Source organism: Schistocerca serialis, chromosome 1 (assembly GCF_023864345.2).
Source record: "Schistocerca serialis cubense isolate TAMUIC-IGC-003099 chromosome 1, iqSchSeri2.2, whole genome shotgun sequence".
NCBI classification, from domain to species: Eukaryota; Metazoa; Arthropoda; class Insecta; order Orthoptera; family Acrididae; genus Schistocerca; species Schistocerca serialis.
The window spans coordinates 365,064,032-365,084,320 of NC_064638.1; the positions used below are offsets into that span (position 1 = coordinate 365,064,032).

The following is a 20,289-nucleotide window of genomic DNA, read 5'->3' on the forward strand; positions in this document are numbered from 1 at the left end:
TCCACGTAGCCCTCCAATACCAAATTGGTGATCCCTTGATGCCTCAGAAGATGTCCTACCAACCGATCCCTTCTTCTAGTCAAGTTGTGCCACAAACTTCTCCCCAATCCTATTCAATACCTCCTCATTAGTTATATGATCTACCCATCTAATCTTCAGAATTCTTCTGTAGCACCACATTTCGAAAGCTTCTATTCTCTTCTTGTCTAAACTATTTATCGTCCATGTTTCACTTCCATACATGGCTACACTCCATACAAATACTTTCAGAAACGACTTCCTGACACTTAAATCTATACTCGATATTAACAAATTTCTCTTCTTCAGAAACGCTTTCCTTTCCATTGCCAGTCTACATTTTATATCCTCTCTAATCGGCTATCATCAGTTTTTTTGCTCCCCAAACAGCAAAACTGCTTTACTACTGTAAGTGTCTCATTTCCTAATCTAATTCCTTCAGCATCACCCGACTTAATTCGACTACATTCCATTATCCTCGTTTTGCTTTTGTTGATGTTCATCTTATATCCTCCTTTCAAGACACTATCCATTCCGTTCAACTGCTCTTCTAAGTCCTTTGCTGTCTCTGACAGAATTACAATGTCACTGGCGAGCCTGAAAGTTTTTATTTCTTCTCCATAGATTTTAATACCTACTCCGAATTATTCTTTTGTTTCCTTCACTGCTTGCTCAATATACAGATTGAATAACATCGGGGAGAGGCTACAACCCTGTCTCACTCCCTTCCCAACCACTGCTTCCCTTTCATGTCCCTCGACTCTTATAACTGCCATGTAATACATTTTGTTGGGACTGGATCTAGGCCGCGAAGTGGATGTGGAAGTATATGGATACAGTCAAGGCAAAGAATCTCCATACTGAGGGAACAGATGCAGAAATCCTGCATAACAGCTCTTGGCAAGGTCCTAGTGGAGGTTATTTGCTACTGTCTTCCTCCGACCTGTTAGGAAGTGTCAAGTGGTAGGCCATCTGCTTCTTGTGAATGACCATAATGAATGCTTGGACAGTGCAGTGATGGGTTTGTATTGTTATGAGAGAAGGGAAGGGACGGGGTTAAATATGATGCCTGCACACAGCCCTCGCCTCTTGAATGGCACCGCCGTGCTCCTCTGAGGAATGCATCAGCACCAACAGTGTCGCCTGCCCTGACTTCACGAGACACTACAGGGAGGTTGGGAACTAAATCCAGGACATTAGCGCAAAGACTGGTGGCGATCAGGAACTTTACATCACCACCTCTCCTCGCCTTGCGGGACAAATACGGGCAGTGAAAATGTACCGCCACCAGGATTCGAACCGACTTACCTCCGAGCCGAAAGCCACTGCACACGCCTGCGAGCGACCTGGGCAACAAAGGCGGGTATATGTACATTAATCTTGTTGAATGTAAATGTCGTGTGACTAGGGCCTCCCATCGGGTACACCGTTCGCCGGGTGCAAGTCTTCGATTTGACGCCACTTCGGCGACTTGCGCGTCGATGGGGATGAAATGATGATGATTAGGACAACACAACACTCAGTCCCTGAGCGGAGAAAATCTCTGACTCAGCCGGGAATGGAACCCGGGCTCTTAGAATTGACATTCTATCGCGCTGACCACTCAGCTGCCGGGGGCGGACTATTAATCTTGTTGAATTGCCTTTGTTTTGTTGCCGTGAGAGCAGGAGAGTAGACATGGCGGAACAAGATTCCGTATAGGAACATCTTTTCTGTCTCTCCGCGAATCCTTCGGAAAGATTAATACGGCAAATGAAACAGAACTGATCGCATTGGTATGGAACTGTTTACTGTGGTGCATCATTATGCGAATTTTTTCGCCCTTCAACTGGGTCCTCACCCTACGAAAGTTTGACTACATCTATCAACTCAGTGACAGCGGACGCGCAATTTTCTGGCGACGTGTTCTAACACGCCCTTGGAAAAGTCGTGACGTAGTCTATCACAAGAAATAAATAATAAAATATCTGTAACCTACGTCTTATCCTAAATCACTCTGCAATCAAGAGGAGATAATGGCTTTCTTATCATCAGGGTAGCTTCCCTCTCCGTATATCCCACCCATTTTCTTTCTGCCCAACAATGAACCAGTATCTCCGACGTATTAACGACGAGCCATACCTTTCTCGCCTTTATCTATTTCTTTCCACCTAATCTGCTGATATTACTCCATCATTTCTCGCTCTTCCTGTGTCAGGTGAACTTCTCTACATTTGATTCCTTCTGTGCTCGTGATATACATTTCTGCTATTTTCACTATCTTTGACAAAATCGCAGAGAGAAAAATTGCTTTTCACAACTTTGATAACACTGAAATTTTTTAAATTCCGTGTTTTCCTCGTGATATGTATTATTGTCTTTATTTTTCCCAACAAAGTTTATGTTACTGGATTCAGTCAAGTTTAGTACAGGTTTCTTCCAGCTTCCTCAGGAATAGACCTGGTGACTTAAGTGTTTTACAATAATTTACGCAACAGATGAGGGCTATGAATAATTGTGTCTTGTGTATTTCATTGGTTCAAATGGCTCTGAGCACTATGGGACTTAACTGCTGAGGTCATCAGTCCCCTAGAACTTAGAACTACTTAAACCTAACTAACCTAAGGACATCACACACATCCATGCCCGAGGCAGGATTCGAACCTGCGACCGTAGCGGTCGCGCGGTTCCAGACTGTAGCGCCTAGAACCGCTCGGCCACTCCGGCCGGCGTATTTCAAGCTCTTCAGGTTATGTGATCTCAGAGTGTCGACAATAAAGTGGATGACATCGATTTTAACATTCCACATTCGAACGATCTCGATAATCAGATCTTTACATCTCTTTTTCTTCTAACCTGGCATACCATTAATATTCCCATTACATAGGACTGATGCATTGATAGCGAGACATAAATTTTTATCTAGGTCAGGGCTTCCTAACCTTTTCAGCTGGTGGACCCCTTCTTCAGTCGAAAATCCATGGCGGACCCTTAGTCAGTCAAGAGCACAGTAACTTTAAATTTCAGAGCGAAACCGATGGGAACTGGGGTTTCTTAATGCAAGTTCCATGTTCCCATCCCAATGACCCACCACCTTCGCCCCCCCTCCCCACACACACCGAAGGTATCAATAGTATTTGGTTTAGGGATGAAGGAAAACAACTTTAAGGTCAAAAATCGACTTATGAAATAGGTAGTGCACTGACAAAGCAAGTTTAACATTTAATGATGCCTGGGGCCGCATACGTGCCAGCGACCGCTGTGATTGGTCGACAAAGCTCGCTCCGCGCATGCGTAAAAGGTTTCAGTGCATCTACCGCCGTGAGCCGGCGCACAAACGACCCCCGTATTGTTGCGAAACAGTCGATCAGAGAAGCTGCGTTCACCGGCACTAAACTGTGTATGCGTTCTCACGCAGGAACCGCAAAGGCTGCTTGGGAATACGACCTGAAGTAAAAGTACACATGTTTTTCACACACAAAAAAAATAGTGATGAATTTGATTTTCACATTTTTATTAAATAATTTTACTCATTATTTTACACGATTTGGTGAAGGATGGCCGCGGACCCCCTAGAAAGAGCCGGCGGACCCCTAAGGGGTCCGCGGACCACACGTTGGGAAGCCCTGATCTAGGTGACACACAAAATTATCAGAGTTGTTAGCTGCAACCGTTTGGTCAGTAAGTAATTGTTGGTCATATTGGATGCCAATTGCATCCAAAGTTGTTGTGACCACTTTAGCCACCTGGTTATACTATTTTCTGGAGAGATCTGGTGCTCCTAGAGCACTACATATTTGCCAATGAAGGTATGAGCACTTTTTATTGGGAGACATACATTGTTTGGCAAAATAAGAGAGCTTGATATCATATGTCCTTTGGTCTTAGAGTGCAGTCAGAAAAGCTGACTTCTGTCGTCTTGAGTGGTTTCCATTACAACTTTTTCATAGTTCTTCATCCTCTAGACCTGATCTTGGGCAGATACTATTAGAGTTTCTGATTCAACCCTCGCTCTACCCCTTCTAGCCACAGAGATTGGCACAGGAGAGGAATTCGTGGTGGCCCGCAACAAGTGTCAGAAGACACAAAAAAGAGCTACAGGTGTGTCTGATCTCTGTAAATACAGTACTGGCCATTAAAATTGCTACACCACGAAGATGACGTGCTACAGACGCGAAATTTAACCGACATGAAGAAGATGCTGTGATATGCAAATGATTAGCTTTTCAGAGCATTCACGCAAGGTTGGCGCCGGTGGTGACACCTACAACATGTTGACATGAGGAAAGTTTCCAACCGATTTCTCATACACAAACAGCAGTTACAACAGTTGACCCGCGTTTCCTGGTGAAACGTTGTTGTGATGCCTCATGTAAGGAGGAGAAATGCGTACCATCACGTTTCCGACTTTGATATCGTATCGCGACATTGCTGCTCGCGTTGGTCGAGATCCAATGACTGTTAGCAGAATATGGAATCGGTGGGTTCAGGAGCGTAATACGGAACGCCGTGCGGAATCCCAACGGCCTCGTATCACTAGCAGTCGAGATGACAAGCTTCTTATCCGCATGGCTCTAACGTATCGTGCAGCCACGTCTCGATCCCTCAGTCAACAGATGGGGACGTTTGCAAGACAACAACCATCTGCACGAACAGTTCTACGACGTTTACAGCAGCATGGACTATCAGCTCGGAGACCACGGCTGCGGTTACCCCTGACGCTGCATCACAGACAGCAGCGCCTGCGATGGTGTACTCAACGACGAACCTGGGTGCGCGAATGGCAAAACGTCATTTTTTCGGATGAATCCAGGTTCTGTTTACAGAATCGTGATGGTCGCATCCGTGTTTGGCGACATCGCGGTGAACGCACATTGGAAGCGTGTATTCGTCATCGCCATACTGGCGTATCACCCGGCGTGATGGCATGGGATGCCACTGGTTACACGTCTCGGTCACCTCTTGTTCGCATTGACGGCACTTTGAACAGTGGACGTTACATTTCAGATGTGTTACGACCCGTGGCTCTACTCTTCATTCGATCCCTGCGAAACCCTACATTTCAGCAGGATAATGCACGACCGCATGTTGCAGGTCCTGTACGGGCCTTTCTGGATACAGAAAATGTTCGACTGCTGCCCTGGCCAGCACATTCTCCAGATCTCTCACCAACTGAAAACGTCTGGTCAATGGTGGCCGAGCAACTGGCTCGTCACAATACACCAGTCACTACTCTAGATGAACTGTGGTATCGTGTTGAAGATGCATGGGCGGCTGTACCTGTACACGCCATCCAAGCTCTGTTTGACTCAATGCCCAGTCGTATCAAGGACGTTATTACGGCTAGAGGTGGTTGTTCCGGGTACTGATTTCTCAGGATCTACGCACCCAAATTGCGTGAAAATGTCATCACATGTCAGTTCTAGTATAATATATTTGTCCAATGAATACCCGTTTATCATTTGCATTTCCTCTTTTATTGCAATTTTAATGGCCGGTAGCGTATATTAAATTTGCTACAAACAGATATGATAATCTTGTGCGTGGTACTGAAAGGCGTTACGGGTTGCATAAAACCCATTGGTTGGGGCAGTTGAATCCTCCTGCATATAATGACCTGCAAATTTAATCACGTAATGGTTTTGCCAGACTGTACGTGAGCAATAAATAATATTTATTTGTGGGCTTACACTCTTGGTGTTGCATTTTTAATGAGCAGCAGTGTAATATTCTATTTTTTAAATCATTTGTGCTACATTTTGTGTCAAAAGCAAACAATGTTTTGATGAAATGCCATGTATAGAGGATATCACTAATATTCAGCATGTCAGTGGAGACAGTGGACGATGTATAGAAACCTGTGGCAGCCCTTTTGTCCCCGGCCCCCTTCCGTCACACTTTGTTTTACAGAATACTGATTATTATTATTTTCCAAAGTTCTTAAGTTCCTATCAGCAATTAGCGCATCACATGCATTCTCTACCTCTCATCAGTTCTTCCTTAACAGTAGAAAAGTTGGGAAGATTTTCGAAGAAATTTTTCTCCCCGCGGTGTCTCTCTGCTACTGCAAGTACTGTATGCGTTGCAGCGGCTGCGACGCGCGGTAGCCACCGCCTCAGTTGGAGAGCCGGTCCCACCACTTGGGAAGGCGGACGACCTCCAAGCCACGCAGTAGGCGCTAGTCGCCCGCCACCGGTGCCAGCCGCCTTACCTTTTTCCCACTAACACTTTTTGTATACTTAAAGCCATGTAGAGAACTAATATAAGCCGCTGAAAGGTTTCGCGTTTGATACTAGCGACCGGCGGCTATATGTAGGAGTAGCTCCGTGCCTCATAGGGCCCTTATGTGTTTCGATCTTTCTAGTGCTACATTTTGCATCGATGTAAAGCCCAACCGTTTATAACACTACTGTCCGCTACTGATATACCATAACCCTACAGTTGGGGGCAGTTCGTACAATAAAATTATTTTTGTTCAAGCAATTATAGTATAAAGAAGCAGAGCAGTGTTACCCTCTGAGAGGAATTTCGCTATATTGACCGTGTTGTATCTAACGGAGGTGGCTTTCGGGAGTGAAAGTCAAAATTACATAGATATTTAAACAGTATCAAACAATAATTTACTTATCCACACTGTTCAAAGAATAAAGAAAATGGTCGCCAGCCTAATTGGGCAGGAGAATGATTAACGTTCTTGTTTAAGAAAGCAGGTATGAGTAACTTTAACGGACAGACACAACCTATATTTTGCCACACGCGAGTGCAATGAACTCTGACACCTGAATATGTTAACGTTAAGTTTGGAGTTGAAAGCTTGAGCAGAACAAACTATTTGCATAAATATAACAGATAACGATACACACTACTACCTTCAGACCGTAGTCAAACTGAGTGGTTTCAATAATATTACTATTACAATGCACTTTAGAATCAAGAATTGGACATAGGTTTAATATGACTTTTCAAACATATTCCTATCTGACATGAAATACAGATATGGTGTACAGCAAAATTAGTTATTGCACATAGATTAAGTCTCTCACTACTGAACACCTTTTAAATGGAATTCACTAACAGATTACTTCTCACTGTCTTTTGAATAAAGAAGTTACTGTTTTCATAGATAGTTGTCTTTCTACTAATTTTTATGTAGCATGAGCATAATAGACAAACTGTGCATCCTGTTACAGCATTAATATGCGCTTTTAATACACAAGAGGAACCCAATATTGTACAGGATTTGACTTGAATAGCAAGAGTAATTTAAACTCTCTATAATTACGTAACTATGTGCCTTTGAACTAATTTCAATGGAGGGGGGGCCTTAATCTTGACCACTGTAGCAGACCAAACTAAACACACTTTCACTACATCAGTGAAACACATAGCAAGCAAGAACTCTCAACAGTTGCAGTTCTGAACTTTTACTGCAGTGAAACACAAATTTGAGATATTTTTAAGATCCTTTCAACAAACAATATTAATTTTAGTACACTCTATTGCCATATTAATTTTAATATGCCTTCAATAAAGGACATTCGGTAAACACTTTAGCGTGAAAGGGACCCTAAGAGGATATGTGACTGAGGATAAACCACGGTAGGTGCAAGAGTTCAGTCAAATTTTACCTTATATTTGGGTACACCGTGACATCCTATCAGCTGATCCTTCACTGTACATTACTATAGTGTTCCATTACAGTGATTGCGCAATGTGGTGGCGATTGAATGTTGATAGGTGGATTTGCAGGTAGAATTGCTGGGCTCTGTCATTTCTTGGTGGCGATGATAGATACCAATTCCAGTTACAGCTCTTTTCCATCAATCCGAGGCATTGGGAAGCGTCAGGAAAAGCCCCTCTCTCGGAACCAGCACAATACACAACTTTTACATGAGCAGTTGATAGTTTGGTAGCTCGTCCCCGACTGACTCTTGGTTCCACCTTTTCTACCTAGGCCAACCACAATTTGCCCACACTACACAGTTCCGTTCCCGAGGGGAACCACAACATCTTTCACATACAAAATAACTAATAACCGTAAGTGAGGATCAGCAATTACACAATAATAACCAAACATATTAATTAAAACAGAACATTTGCACATATTGACATTTCTACAAAAAATTATTTAAACAAAATTGATCAACGTCAAAGATAACCCAAGATATTATGTGAGGAATACGAAACATCATTTGCTCATATTGTGCTCTAACAACCCTACCACAACAAAGGTCAGCATTTTAATAACGATTGTGGTGTTGCTCACGCTGCTAAATACTGCATTTTCGGGCAACAAGTCATATTATGTGGCAGGTGTCATTAGAGCACAGTTAATAAAGTCATTTCATGTAACAATCAAAAAACTAGGCACTCGTCTTTTTGTGTTTCCCACGCTGGTCTCGTCGTAAAATCATGGCTCAATCGTTGAAAATCTAGGTGGTTATGATTCCAAGCTCGGATGCAAAGAGGCCTAGGTTTTATTCTGCTACATTCAAAAGTTTTTGTAGATGCGCTTCACAAACCATCCTTGAAGATTACACTTTTACTGGACAATGGTGATGTAAAAAAAAAAAAAAAATCAGCACTCCGAAATTAATTTACACTTCCTTTTAATTGCTTTTATTGCAATATCACGCGACACACTAAACATCGCTTCACAATACAAAACATACTTGAAAACATCTTCCTAACAGTCACTGTTAAAGTTCACATTTTTTAAGCTGACGACAATATTCGCCTTTCCAACATGACGTCCACGGCTTGACTTTCTCAAGGTCCGACTCTCTAACAAGTTAACAACCAACTAACTATCGCTTAGGCGCCCAAAAATCAGAGTTACAAGTACGTCAAAGATCATAGTGACAAAAGAAAGAATACACATAAGAATAATATCATTGCAATATAAACATATCGATGTATCACAAATGAAGTCCGCCCCCGGTAGCTGAGTGGTCAGCGTGACGGACTGTCAATCCTAAGGGCCCGGGTTCGATTCCCGGCTGGGTCGGAGATTTTCTCCGCTTAGGGACTGGGTGTTGTGTTGTCCTAATCATCATCATTTCATCCCCATCGACGCACAAGTCGCCGAAGTGGCGTCAAATCGTAAGACCTGCACCAGGCGAACGGTCTACCGACGGGAGGCCCTAGCCACACGACATTTCATTTATCACAAATGAAATCAAATCTGAATGTTGTCTCAGAAATATGTTAACTACTTCACAGAAACACAGTAGAATATAGCTGGTGTCGAGAGTTTCAGGTGAGGTGCCGTAATGGTTGCGTAATTCAAGTACCATCACATTGCATATTACAGTATCGAATTAATCATTCGCTAATTACAGAGGTTCAACGATGGGATGTTGAACAAAATAGAAAAAATGAATCAAGAAAAGGTATGTAGTGTCTAAGCTATGGTGTTATACGTTCCCAGCTGAAAGGGCCACGACAGTACCAGCCAGGAAGGAATTACTTCTATTTTGCAGGAGATAAAATTTTTCTCAACTTTCAAGAAACCTGCAGTTCTTGTTGTCAGCTTCGATAAGGGACAATTTTCTCCTTAAAAGAAATGGACATCAGTGTTTGAATAAAGAAAAAAATGTTACTACCGCAGTAGAAGTTTAGTTTGAAAGGTATTTGATTTGCAAGTGAACAAGAAAATGGATAACGAGACCAAGCCACGAAGAAAAAGTGTGCACAGAGCAGGGTTGTACAGAAGGGAGGAGGCGAGAAAACGTAGACAATTGGGAGACTACGAATGTAAGCTCCGCGATTCGCCCCGCAGTCGGTCGTAGGACGTTGTCTGACACTCATCGCCTCATCTATTGGTTGCGAGAATCCACCTACGCTTCACGTTCTTCCTCTTACAGGTTTGCATTTTTGCTTATGTCTCTGAGAGACTTGAATTAGGACTAATATTCTAGCAATAGTGAAACTGCAACACGAAGGAGGACATGTAGTTGAAATAATCTTCAAAATATACATCAAACAAATGACAATACACAAATGATAACAATTTCGGAACCATACAGGCCTCTGTAAAAACAAGCCTCTTCTGAAATCTGAAAACATAAACCTCGAGACCCGATAATGGTTCATGGAAATATACACTCCTTTTTTTCCTGACATTTATCCCGTGTCTTCACGAAGTCGGCATCTCAGTTTTCGGATTTGGCAGTGTTATTGGCAAGAGGGTGCTCGGATGCCCTTCCTGCCGCCATCCCTCCTCCCTCCACCCCCCCCCCCCCCTCCTCCCCACTCCCTCCTCCCGTGACGGAATTTACGCAAGCCAACTGTCTACGTGTAGCGTTAACTTTTATGAAAGTGTGTTGGCGTTTTCTAAATATGTGTGTACCGTGTTGCTCAGTATTTACCAAGTCGGAGGCCGGCCGGTGTGGCCGTGCGGTTAAACGCGCTTCAGTCTGGAACCGCGTGACCGCTGCGGTCGCAGGTTCGAATCCTGCCTCGGGCATGGATGTGTGTGATGTCCTTAGGTTAGTTAGGTTTAATTAGTTCTAAGTTCTAGGCGACTGATGACCTCAGAAGTTGAGTCGCATAGTGCTCAGAGCCATTTGAACCAAGTCGGATGTGTAAAACGTTATAGCCTATGTCGGGATCGACAAAGCAAAATTATATCCCCAGGCCGAATGTGAGTTAACAACTCATTACGAAAACATAAAAACTTCTCCTGTACCTCTTTGGAGCTTAATTCTACAAAAACGAGAAATAGTTCTCAATCAAGACGCTGCCTTGAAGTAGGTGAGAGCCGCTAAGTCGGATGTACTGTCAGCCATGGAAGACTGAATCACAATTACTAGTATCACATGGTGCGCTAATTCTCTCTCATTGCATGGACACTACGACCCGTCACAATACTCAAGTCCTACAGGTTCCGCTGTGGTGTAGGCCACAATGACTGCTGGTAGCTCCACGTAGGACCGGAGGCGCAGCTCCGATGAGGATGGAGTCTCTGGCGTCGGAAAGCAGGCCGCTGTGATTCCAGAAGAAATTCTGACAGACGGATTGTTGTTTCTTAATCTGTTAACGTTGCTAAAGCCTTACTCAACCGCAAGTAACCTGATTTCAGCTGCATGGATCTTACGAATGGTTCAAATGGCTCTAAGCACTATGGGACTTAACATCTGAGGTCATCAGTCCCACAGACTTAGAACTACTTAAACCTAACTAACCTAAGGACATCACACACATCCATGCCCGAGGCAGGATTCGAACCTGCGACCGTAGCAGCCGCGTGGTTCCTAAGCGCCTAGAACCGCTCCGTCATTGCGGCCGGCTCTGGATCTTACGTTTTTGTCGGTTGTAAATGATTTTAAAACTGAATTAAAACAGTGTTGACCACAATAAAAAAAAATCATTGGCAGTGGTAAGCAGTTTCGGTCAAAATGCGATCATCCTCGGACCTATTACACCACGATGAGAGGCGTTGGCGGTGAACGGAGCAGATCGTGGATACATGACGCCAACTGCTCATTAGCTGATTTTAGCAGTTGTTGTTCGTGGATCCACGATACCTGCTCCCTTCACCACACTGCCTGCCATTATGGTGATCGTCGCATTTTGACCGAAACCGGTTATTCTTGCCAACTTATTTTTTCAGTCAAGACTGTTATTAGTTCAACTTAAAAATATTTTATGAAGACCGATAATATTGTCCACGAAAAATGTACTCAATAATCACAGTTTATTAATGACGCACGACTCACTTCCTTAGCGTAATGTTCGATCTTGCTGTATTTTAAATTTCATTCTTGTTACTTTTTTTGTCTTATTGTTCCACACATGTGTCCAGTTTTGCTCCTTTCTGATATACCTCTTTGTCATATTCGTACGTGATATCACATCGCACATAATTAAAATGACTGACCTCTTGTACTACTGTATTTTCCACAACTATTTTTGTTAAATGATAATTAATTGAAACCCTCAGCTGCCGACAGGTGTTGTTGATATATCTCGACGGGGACAGCTGAAAATGTGTGTCCCGACCGGGATTCGAACCCGGGATCTCCTGCTTACATGGCAGACGCTCTATCCATCTGAGCCACCGAGGACCCAGATGAAGAGCACGACTGCAGGGACTTATCCCTAGCATGCTTCCCGTGAGACCCACATTCTCAACTGTCCACAATCTGCATACGTAACTGTACCTAATAGGTATTTGCCCATCCACTAATTACTCGCGCACACTAAGGTGACGATTCCCGTATAAGTTCGGCAACCTGTGCGCATTCAATTAATTATCATTTATTCTAGAGAAGCTGCACTGTCATCAATGGTGTCTGTTCTTTCGGTAACAGTTACTATTTTCACATATACTGTTTTTGTTTGTCATCCATCTCGGCATAAGACGTGATTACTAGTGTGATAACTGTCAAACACTTAAATCTAGTTTGAGGAAATTATGCTGAACTGTCATATAATGCCTGATATGAGCCACCGGCAAATTATTCTTGTATTATGATAATCTTCAGTCCAAGGCTGAAAGCGTCGCATGTGAGAAGTTGCGACAGCGCAACAGGAGTTTCAAAGCGGGTCAGAGTCCATATGTCATCACCACGGGACATGTTAAAGAGTATTACAGATCCTGTGTCCTTCATTCAGGCAACTACTCGTATTACGATTATCATTCTAACAGGCAGTCGTCTGATTTCGCACAACGCCACAGAAAACCGAATTGCGGTCCCGTATGACGAAAATAATGCAATGATTGATGAATTAGAAAGAGCGAGATGAAGTGATAACGACAAAGGACTGGTATTCATAAGGAAAATAGCTCAAATCCCCGTCCAATTTACGAAACCTCGGTCTATTTCTTCCGAAAGTACTTCCTCATTAGTAGAAAAAAAATGTTTAAAATACTGGAAGTAAGTGGAATTCCCTTTCAGGCTACCTGAGTTAGACTTTACTCGCTTAATCTAAGTCCTTTCATACGCTGCTTCAATGCCAAGTTTAATATTCTTTACGACAGCTGTTTTGCGTTTATTGTCATTCTCAAGTAACATATAGTTTGATTTGACATCCACATTGCACCCATAATAACTATTGTGTCTAATTCGGAGTTATTACATAACCTGCAGTAATTATAAAACGTGTGTAATACATTTTGACACTTATTTTATAGTTAGTTGACTATTTATTAAGTACTATTTGACATTCATAGTAAAAGATCTATCAAATAAGTGTCAATACGTATTTCATACGTTTATAATCACTACATGCCATGTAATAACTACGACCTAGACAAGGACAGTTTACTGTAGATGCAATATGGACGTCAAATCAATCTAGACGTTACTTGAGAATGGCAATAAACCCGAAACAGCTGTTGTAAAGAATATTAAACTTACTGCAGCTTGTATGGATCTTTCCTTCCAAAATGTCGTGTTATGGCGTATAGTATGCTGCGGGGTCTACAGAACGAAACAAGTTTCCTTCTTTGGCCATATGATCTTGTATTCCGTCTCTAATACTCTTATTCTCGACTCCATTGTCTTATATACTTCCCGTGTTGATAGTATACAGTATATCCTATTATACCCAATTAAATAACGTATCTGTAGTTATTTATGTACCCTGTATGTTTTTAAACCTTTTCATTTCTTTTCACCAACGTGGAATATGTGCTGCGTACCAGATGTCTTCCCTCAAAATGAAGTAGGCTGCAATTTGGAGCTTTTGTGCTGGAGTGTTTGCAGATGCAATACTTGAGCTGTAGCACTCTCATTTGCAATGGACTGAAATACTAAAATATATTTTGCGAATAATTACATTTACAGTTTTTACCATCACTGACTACAACGATTATCTCGCATCGCAACATAAACTTTTTCTTTGTTGCAGGTGGAAACACAATACGTAAAGGAGCTGCCGCCACAGGTGTCCACGTGAAAATTTACGTCAGAGTGTAAGTAACGCACGACTGGTTTCTTCTAAAAGTGTGGTTGTTTGCAATATATGTCCTCTGTCTCGTATTTAGCGAATGAATACTGTTCTCCTTTTAAAAGAGATTCATGTGGTCAACCACAAATCTCGTAATTCAGTGGCTTTACTTCAAAGTCAGGATATGAATTTCTGTCTTGTTAAATAATCAACTTGAGCTTCGTCGATTAACGTCACGCATGTTCCTGAAGGCTCGTTTTTGTGTTAAACAAATTTCTCCTGCACGGAATGACTTCTTGCAAAATATTATCCCATATGACGCCAAAGAAGGGTGTTTGTGACGTCTGAGAAGTTAGCTGGCAGAGCCTCTTATCGTTTGATACAAGACGTTTGTTTACCATACGTGGCATACAGCCCACCACGAGTGGCATACAATGTCCATGTCTATATTTTCAATCATCACAAAGATTTTATACTTGAAAGACAAGTCATTTGATGCAGACGTGGACGGTATACACTATGAGAGCAAAAGTATCCGTACAACCCCAAAAACAAACGTTTTTCATATTAGATGCATTGTGCTGCCCATTACAGGGATGTTATTGTCGTATAACCATCCGCCATAGGCCGTGCATTATGAACAGGTGCTCGATCTTGTTGAAACATGCAATCGCCATCCCCGAATTGCTCTTCAAAAGTATACACTATGAGAGCAAAAGTATCCGGACAACCCCAAAAACATACGTTTTCATAGTAGGTGCATTGTGCTGCCCCTACGCCAGGTAATCCATACAGCTATCTCAGTGGTCATTAGACATCAAGAGAGAGCGGAATGGGGCACTTCGCGGAACTCACGGACTTCGAACGTGCTCAGGTGATTGGGTGTCACTTTGGTCGCACGTCTGCATGCGAGATTTCCACACTCCTAAACATCCATAGGTCCACTGTTTCCGATGTGATAGTTAAGTGGAAACGTGTAGGGACACGTGCAGTACAAAAGCGTACAGGCCACCTCGTCTGTTGACTGACAGAGACCACCGACAGTTGAAGAGGGTCGTAATGTGTAATAGACAGACATCTATCAACGCCAACACACAGGAATTCCAAACTGCATCACGACCCACTGCAAGTGCTATGACAGGCGGGAGGTGATAAAACTTGGATTTCATTGTCGAGCGGCTGCTCGTAAGCCACACATCACGCCGATAAATGTCAAACGACGCCTCGCTTGGTGTAAGGAGCATAAACATTGAGCGTTTGAACAGTGGAAAAACGTTGTGTGGAGTGGAGAATCACGATACACAATGTGGCGATCCGATTGCAGGGTGTGGGTATGGCGAATGCCCGATGGACGTCCTCTGCCAGCGAGTGTATTGCCAACGGTAAAACCCGGTCGAGCAGAAGTATCCGGAGATACAGTGGCAGAGAATATGGAGAGCGGTCCATCTTCCCTCTCTCCCTATGGCGGCCGTAGACTTCCAGCATAAGAAGTCACCCCTCATTCTGCCAACGGACTTGTCAAAGACAGAGATTCAGTGCGCTCACTCCTTGTCCTTCGGGTGGGAAACTGCCCCTAAAGGCGAAAGAATCAACAGTGATCAGCGGCATGAGGATACAGAAGGCAGTGAAAACCACTGCATTAAAGACACGTAACGTGTATCCACAGGACATGTCACCTATAATTGAAGAAGTGTCATGATGATCTCTTCATTGGCAAAAGATTCCGGAATAGTCCCCAATTCAGATCTCCGGGAGGGGACTGCCAAGGGGCAGGTTAACATGAGAAAAAGATTGAATAATCAACGAAAGAATAACGTACTAAGAATCGTGGCGTGGAATGTCAGAAGCTTGAACGTGGATTTCTGATCAGATGAGTATAGGGTAATATCAACAGCAGCAGAAAGTGGTATAACAGGAGTAGGATTCGTTACGAATAGGAAGGTGGGGTACAGAGTGTCTTACTGTGAATCCTTCAGTGTTAAGGTTGTTCCTATCTGAACCGACAGCAAACCAGCACCGACAACGATAGTTCAGGTATACATGTCGACGTCGCAAGCTGAAGATGAAGAGATAGAGAAAGTGTATGAGGGTATTGAAAGTGTAATACAGTATCTAAAGGGATATGAAAATCTAATAGTTATGGGACACTGGAATGCAATGGTAGGGGAAAGAGTAGAAGAAAAGGTTACAGAACAATATGGGTCTGGGACAAGGAATGAGAGAGGAGAGAGACTAATTGAGTTCTGTAACAAGTTTCAGCTAGTAATACCGAATACTCTGTTCAGGAATCACAAGAGGAGGAGGTATACTTGGAAGAGGCCGGGTGATACGGGAAGATTTCAGTTAGATTACATCATGGTCAGGCAGAGATTCCGAAATCAGGCACTGGGTTGTAAGGCGTACCCAGGAGCAGATATAGCCTCACATCACAATATAGTAGTGGTGAAGAGTAGGCTGAAATTTAAGACATTAGTCAGGAAGAATCAATACTCAAAGAAATGGGATACGGAAGTACTAAGGAATGACGAGATACGGTTGAAGTTTTCTCAGGCTTTAGATACAGCAATAAGGAATAGCTAAGTAGACAGTACAGTTTAAGAAAAAAGGACATGTGTAAAAAGGGCCATCACAGAAGTTTAGAAGGAAAACATAGGTACAAAGAAGGTAACTGCGAAGAAATCATGGGCAACAGAAGAACTACTTCAATTGATCGATGAAAGGATAAAGTACAAAAATATTCCGGGAAACTCAGGAATACAGAAATACAAATCGCTGAAGAATGAAATAAATAGGAAGTGCACGGAAGCTAAGACGAAATGGCTACAGGAAAAATGTGAAGACATTGAAAAAAAAAGATTGTCGGAAGGACAGACTTAGCATACAGGAAAGTCAAATCAGCCTTCCGTGACATTAAAAGCAAGAGTGGTAATATTAAGAGTGCAACCGGAATTCCACTGTTAAATTCAAAGGAGAGAGCGGATAGTTGGAAAGAATACACTGAAAGCCTCTATGAGGGAAAGATTTGCCTGATGCGATAGAAGAAGAAACAGGAGTCGATTTATAAGAGATAGGTGATCCAGTATTAGAATCAGAATTTAAAAGAGCTTTGGAGTGCTTGCGATCAAATAAGGCAGAAGGGATAGATAACAAACATTCCATCAGAATTTCTAAAATCATTGGGGGAAGTGGCAACAAAGCGACTATTCACGTTGGTGAGTAGAATATATACGTCTGGCGACATACCATTTGACTTTCGGAAAAGCATCATCCACACAATTCTGAAGACGGCAAGAGCTGACAAGTGCGAGAATCATCGCAAATCAAAAGGTCATGCATCCAATTTGCTGACAAAAATAATATACAGAAGAATGGAAAAGAAAATTGAGGATGTGTCAGATCACGATCAGTTTGGCTTTAGGAAAGATAAAAGCACCAGAGAGGCAATTCTGACTTTGCGATTGATAATGGAAGCAAGACTAAAGAAAAATCAACACACGTTCATAGGATTTGTCGAACTGGAAGCGTTCTACAGTGTAAAACGGTGCAAGACGTTCGAAATTCTGAGAAAAATAGGGGTGAGCTAGAGGGAGGGACAAATAATACACAACATGTGCAAGAGCCAAGAGGAAATAATAAGAGTGGTCGACCAAGAACGAAGTTCTCGTATTAAAAAAGGTGTAGACAAGGATGTAGTCTTTCGCCCCTACTGTTCAATCTGTATTTCGAAGAAGCAATGATGGAAATAAAAGAAAGATTCAGGAGTGGAATTCAAATTCAACGTGAAAGGATATCAATGATACGATACACTGATGACATTGCTATCCTGAGGGAAAGTGAAGAAGAATTACATGCTCTGCTGAACGGAATGAACACTCTAATGAGTACAGAGAATGGACTGAGAATAAACCGATGAAAGACGAAGATAATGAGAGGTAGTGGAAATAAAAACAGCGAGAAACTTAACATCAGGATCGATGGTCACGAAGTAGATGAAGCTAAGAAATTCTGCTATCTAGGCAGTAAAATAACCAATGACGGACGGAGCAAGGAGGACATCAAAAGCAGACTAGCAACGGCAAAAAGGGCATTCCTGGCCAAGAGAAGTCTACAAGTATCAAACACAGGCCTTACTTTGGGGAAGAAATTTCTGAGAATATGAGTTTGGAGCACAGCATTGTATGGTAGTGAAACATGGGCTCTGAAGAATATCGAAGCATTTGAGATGTGGTGCTACAGACTGTGGGGCGGCAGGTGGAAAAATTGTATATATAAATGTAGAATGTAATGTAGAAAAGATGCTTTCTCGGCCGATGTACCATATGTGGGGCGGCGGGTGGAATATTTGTTTCAATGTTTTGTATTTATTTATGCTGTTGTTTGCCGTTCTCAACACTGGCTCTCTAACTACAATATTGGCAACCAGAAAGTGATTAGCAAAACGTGAAGCCTGTAATTAGAATTCCTAGTGCCCACTTCATCTGAGAAATACATTTATAGTTACAGCTTATAGCTCTGAGGAATTAGGAGATTGTCTGGGATTCATAATCAAAAACCATTCTCTCTAAAATGTTCACTATATTCTGAAAGCGACAGACCAAAAAGAATCCACACAATCCATCTACCAGAGCAGTTGAGAGTCTAATGGGCTGATCCAACTATAACTGTTCAAATTAAAATGTTTAAGTGAATGCTCGCCATAATTTGATGATAATGTTCATCAAACACCACGCTAAATAATGGTAGAATGTCTGTCCCGCGGCGGCACGTGAAAATACGACATACGCGAACTGAAGGTAGATCATTAAAGTCATCCCAGAATTAACACTTCACTCGAAAACGATTTCATGGTTACGCGTATCCCGAGTAACTTATTACGGCATCCGAGGCTGTTTATAGCAATGATACCGACGCGACGCGACTCCCGGCACAGGTGGTGCACTAATCAGCGTCTGGAGAGAACTGGGGCCTTTCCTTCTCACGCAGCATTCGTACATATAAAGTCGCGATGCGGACAGCTAAGGGAACGCCTGATCAAATCCGCTCTCCCGACTAGCCGCTGGGCTAGTAATGCACCACTTTAAGTTATCGAATAAATCATTGCTTCCGTTGCTAATGGCCGATGAAGCTCTCAATTTAAATGTGCAATCAGCACACAGGTAAGTAATCATAATAAAAGTCTGACGGGGCTAAGTCAAATATTTTGGGCGAGAGAATTAATTTAATTACACTATACGCAGTAGATGAGCTCTGAACTTGCTCTTTGGAGATGCGCTATAGCTATAGTTTTGTAGTTGTTCAGTTGAAACTTCTCACATCTTTATGATTATAGTGGATCTCCCTTCGACTTAAATTTAAACATCCTAGCTTTATTTATTCACCTACTTAATCTATCTTGCTTCCTTAATTTTTAAGACAAAAACCAGAAAATCATGAATTTCAACTAAAATTTTAATTTGTGAGATCCAGAATACTGTTTCTACTAAATTATTATGAAAAAAGGAATCCAAATATAAATTTTTAAGTTTCTAGCTCTTTTCTGTTGCGCCAATGATTTTTACAGAAAAATGTCCAAATTTCGAAAATGCTTAAAGTTATTGAACTGATATTCAACACATATTGATTTAGTATTACTCCTGACATACTAGAAACGTTTCAGGTTATTTACTTGATTTTTAAAGTATTGCACAACATTTATGACGTCAGAGCTAGTTACAACGGACTGGCTGGCACACAATGGAAAGACTGATGTGAGTTTTATAAGGCGTGAGTATGCTGCTTCCCTACAAGACGAATGTTGAAAACTAGGTGGACTGATAAGGTAAGGAACGAGGAGGTTCTGCGCAGAATCAGAGAAGAAAGGAATAAGTGGAAAACACTGATAAGGAGAAGGGACAGGATGATAGGACATCTGTTAGGATACGAGGGAATGACTTCCACGATACTACAGGGAGCTGTAGAGGGCAAAAACTGTAGAGGAACACAGAGATTGCAGTACATCCAGCAAATAATTGAGATCGTAGGTTGGAAGTGCTACTATGAGATGAAGAGGTTAGCACAGGAGAAGAATTCGTGGCGGGCCGCATCAAACCAGTCAGAAGACTGATGACCAAAAGAAAAAAAGTATGTAAAAGGAAACAAACCATAGCTCTCCCTCAACATTGGGCGTTGCATGAAAGTCACTATGAGCTCTATTTGGGGGGGGGGGGGGGGGGGCGGGGTGACCCCAGCCACAAAGTGCAAAAACAAAATTGCAAATATCTACCGAAACGTCAGAGAAAATGGGCTTGACGCCTCTTAGGAGAGACGTCCTGTAGAGAGAAGAACGCTAGGAACCGGATTTCCACAGCTGCTTCGTTCTGGTGTTTGACTGGTTCTCTCTGAAACAGTAACACGTGT

At 42.4% G+C, this 20,289-nt stretch overlaps 1 protein-coding gene and 1 non-coding gene across 2 annotated transcripts in view; one reads left to right on the forward strand and one right to left on the reverse strand.

Moving 5' to 3' along the window:
- LOC126470416 (protein scarlet-like) overlaps positions 1–20,289 on the forward strand; it is a 323,404-nt gene that overhangs the window by 162,153 nt on the left and 140,962 nt on the right. Inside the window, exon 2 of the mRNA XM_050098273.1 lies at positions 13,855–13,918. The gene's annotated coding sequence lies outside the window, so the exon portion shown is untranslated. The remainder of the gene's footprint in view (positions 1–13,854; positions 13,919–20,289) is intronic.
- Positions 11,992–12,066, reverse strand: Trnat-ugu (transfer RNA threonine (anticodon UGU)). Its single transcript has one exon. It is a non-coding gene; the product is annotated as a tRNA-Thr (tRNA).